General features: G+C 51.4%; 1 long non-coding RNA gene across 1 annotated transcript in view; it reads left to right on the top strand.

Moving 5' to 3' along the window:
* The window catches only part of LOC111733414, a 15977-nt gene extending 12098 nt beyond the window's left edge, over positions 1 to 3879 (top strand). The window contains exons 3-4 of the long non-coding RNA XR_002777981.1: positions 2196 to 2330; positions 3613 to 3879. This is a non-coding gene — a long non-coding RNA (uncharacterized LOC111733414). The remainder of the gene's footprint in view (positions 1 to 2195; positions 2331 to 3612) is intronic.
* The last annotated feature ends 318 nt before the right edge of the window (positions 3880 to 4197 follow it).

Here is a 4197-nt window from a genome sequence, read left to right as displayed (position 1 = left end):
ACCGAAACGCACGCCGAACGTGCTTAAAATGGTACTTTTTAAGAAAAACTTTAATTAACTAATTAATTAATCTATATTTTATTTAATTTTTTTTATTATGGTGACATCGGTTAATGAAATGGAGTAAAACGGTACATTTTTTTGTTGCAACTATTTTACCGCCAAAAAAAAAAAAAATCATATAAAAAAAAGACCAAGGCGAATAAACCCACTGACCGACCGGAGAAAAACGATTCAGAGAAGCGATAAGAATTTAAACGTTCTATTTAGAATCCTCTGAAAACTTAGACGGGACGCTGCATCCGCAAAAATAAGATCGGTTGCTATGAGAAAGGATCGACCAAAGAGCGAGAAACGCTTCCTGCCCATTAAAACGTGATCACCAGGTCGAACCTTGAGTGGGGGGTGAACGGCCATGGCCGCGTCCAGGGTCGAGAAGACACCTGTTGAGACTCAGACCAGGGGAGAGCTGAGAAAGGAGTCGTGAGAACAGGTGTCGCGAAAATCAAGTCATTTCGGACATGCTGGGATGTCGAGGTGGGGTGACCCACCCCGCCCACAAAAGGTGCTACCCAGTGGGGGACAGGCGGGGAGGGAGGGCCACATCGGGACACACCCGGGGGGTGGTCGCCGGGAACCCACCGCCCTCGGATTCGGCCGGTGGACACCTGGGCGTCAGGGATGCCACCGCCGGTCCCATGAGCATCATTGCGCTACGTATATCTGCAGGAATGAATAGCCGTGCCGTACGCGCTCTTCGGTGACGTTTAATTTTTATAATTAGAGACTTAATTAGGGCTGCGGAACGGACCGAAAATATAACGAGCCCCGAAGCGAGTCACGTGACAGTGCCGACCGCCGTTTTAAAAATGACATGAACGAGGATCGGAAATACGGGAACGCATCGCACGTTTTAAAAGTTCAGCTTTGGGGACGAGCGTCGGCGACATGGCCCAGGAAGACGTCCCTCCCCCGTGTCCCCGTCAACGACAGCCACCCAGCCGCCATCCGCAGGCGGCAGCGCCTTCGTGGGAGCTGGGGGTCCAGCTCCACGTGCCGAGGGCCCCGGCTAGAGTGTCGCCCGCCCGCGCATCGGGCAGTAGCAGAGACACCTCGGTCCCTGCCGTGGACCCTTCGGTGGCCCGTGAGCCGGCTCCGGCCCCTCTCGGCCGTGTTCCAGGAGCCCCTGGCGGACACCGATTGACACCGTGGGCCATGGACGAAGGGGTTGTGCGTGGACGTCGGCGAGGCCCGTGGAAAGTTCCAGCACAGGTGCCCGAGACATTTCTCAGCCACGGCGACACAGGTGAGTGCCAGGAGAGCCCTCCGGGGCCTGCGGTTTCTCCCACGGGGAGAGCGAGAGCGCGGGCGTGACCCCAGCGTCCCCAGCTCCGTGGGGCGCTGCCACAGGGCCCCCCGCCATCCCAAAGGGAGAAAACGGACCCTACGGGAAAGGAGCCGTGGTATGAGAGACAAAAGCCCGTCCACGGAAGCTGATTTTCGGGTCACGATTCGATTTCTGTAGTGATTCCGTTTCCATGTGGTCCTCAGAGGAGTCAGAAGCATAGAGACAGAAAGTGGGGTGGGGGTCGTCGGGCCGGCGGGGGGACGGGGCGTCGCTTAACGGTCCAGAGTTTCAGTTTGTGAGATGAAACAGTCTGGACTTCGGCGACACAGCAGTGAGAATGCACTCGAGGCCGCCGATTCGTGCACGTAAATTATATAAATCATAGAAATCATATAAAATTATATAAAGATGGTGATCGGCAGATGAAAATAAACAAAGGTACCGATGCCATACGTTGCATGTGCCGGACAGGCCAGGCTCTCGGCCAGTTGGCTGGTGGGCAGACCGAGAGGGAAACTCAAGGTCAAGATCCCCACTCGTTGAGGGTCGAGAGACTGGCGTGCAGACCGAAGCCTCTGCGACACTGACCGTCTTGTGACCGCAGGGCTCCAGGAGGCCCAAGGCGCTGGCCGCCTCCTCCGGAAACAGAGATTTCCATTCCTAGGCAGGGGAAGCTGGGGTGTGGACCAGGAGACTTGAAACGGGGGTACTCGTTTGTTGCAGGCATGAATCTGGGGATCGATAAACCCCGATGGGGCTAGATGGAGCCCCAGATTGCAAGCGATTTTTCAACTTTTCCAAATGTCGAAAAATATGCTAACGAGGATACTGATTTTTTTTCTCACAGGAAACATTTTACAAAGGTTGAACAGACCCTCGAGTCTAGATCTAGAAGTATGATTGCTGGGCCATGAGACGTGCGCGTCTCCACCTTCGATAGAAAGTTCTGAATCATCTCGGAAGCTAAGCAGGGTCGAGCCTGGTGAGTACTTGGATGGGAGACCACCTACAAAGACCGGGTGCTGTAGGCGTAAAAAAATAAAAAATAAGGGATTGTAAGCTGACAAGGTCCTTGCAACCCGTGAGGTCAAACAAGGGTCGCCTCGCCTTAAAATAAATAAATAAATAAAGGACCGACTCGTCCTCCGCACACTCCCACGAGTGACCGGCCACATGCTGGTCTACAGTCAGCCGGGACCTGAGGGTGGGACCCTGCACTTGTTGCCAGTACGATGGTTAAGAAACGAAGTCTCATGGTGGCTTTCACTTGCCTGTCCCTGATGACTAGTGAAATTGAGCGTTTTTTTCCCTCTTTCGTGAATTACCGACTTGTCTGTTACAAGCTTTCTATTGAGTTGTCTCTTTCTTACTGATGCGCGCACAGCGCATCCCGAACTGAGCCCCAGGGTTACGTGTGTTGCAACTGTATCTCCTCCCTCGTTTATGCCGAGACGCACAGATGTTTTCTATTTTCACGTAGTTCAATCTATTAATTTTCCTTTTTATAAGTGTGTTACTCAGTTTTTGAAATACCAGGAACCGTTTGGGCAATTCTTCAAAGGCTTCGTCTAGCGACACGATGTTTTTTATAGATACACCTCCAAACATGTCTAAATTATACAGCTCTAACTAGCTGTAAATATTATCATTAAAACTGTATAATTAAAACGAGCACAGCAGCCAGTGGTTTAAAGAGCTCCCATTCCAATTGGGTGTTGATTCTTTCTTTAGCTACCGAAGTCGGGGGCCAGAGCGAAGCCATGATGTAAAAGCTCGTGGGTGGCGAGCTGGGAGAACCTTGGCTTTTTCTGTCGCATCTTATTTTTGTCCTTAATAGCAGCTATTTATCTCGCTTTTACATTTTATTATTGTCTCTATAATCTTCATCTAAAAAGGCCGAAATGGCACTAAATTTCACGCGGGACAAAAGTTCAGGTTCTCAGTACCCTCCGTGATGGTTTCCACTTCGGCCCTCAGAGTCATTATCAAAAAGTAACCGGAGAAGGCAAAGCAGGAGCCCGGATGACCCGCACCCAGCCCTGCCTCCTGAGGAAAGGCTGACTGGTGGCCTTCCTCTGCCAACACAGGCGGGCGGGAGGGCCGGAAGGGCCTGAGTCCACTTTACCCTCTGCCCATTACTCATTTTTTAAATCCGATTGTTTGGTTGGTCGGTTTTTCGCTTTAGGTTCTATGAATTCTTTTTATATTTTGCATATCAACCCCTTATCAGATACACGATTTGAAATTATTTTTTTCCAATTCAGGAAGTTGCCTGTACTTTCAACATTCTGCCCGTAAGCTCTTCGTTGGCAGAGTCGCTTTGGAAAAGGACGCAGAGGATGGGACAGATTGGTTTGACCATCTTTGAAAACGACCTGCCCCACGGAGCGCAGCAGAAAGATCACGCGTCCCCACGCTCTGAGGCCATCGCTCAGTCACCGTCTGCAATCAGCCCGACCCCCGCACAGGACGCTTCCGACATTCCTGTCTGTCTTTGCTCGAGCACCTTCAGAGACGGACCACCGCAGAAGGTGACTGGCTCCGTGGTCGAGCGACACTAAATTCTAGAAACGCTTTCCATTTGTGACGCTGGAGCCGCCTTTCTGCGACCCCTCGCAAGGCCGGACCTGTGTCTGCGTCCTGGGCCACTCACAGGAAAACCGTCCCCACTGAATGTGGCCGATCCCACGCAGATGGAGATGTTTTAAAATGGCCTTCTGGACTTGACATTTCACATATCCCAACGTCCCCACTCGCGTGGCTTCCAGAACGTGTATTTGCGTGTATCCAGTGTGTTTATAAAGACAGGAAGGGACGTAATAGGTTATTGAAACTTTAAAACTATCTGA

Source organism: Pteropus vampyrus, unplaced genomic scaffold (assembly GCF_000151845.1).
Source record: "Pteropus vampyrus isolate Shadow unplaced genomic scaffold, Pvam_2.0 Scaffold564, whole genome shotgun sequence".
NCBI classification, from domain to species: domain Eukaryota; kingdom Metazoa; phylum Chordata; class Mammalia; order Chiroptera; family Pteropodidae; genus Pteropus; species Pteropus vampyrus.
Note: the sequence above shows the minus strand (reverse complement) of the source record. Positions and strands in the feature narration are given on the sequence as shown.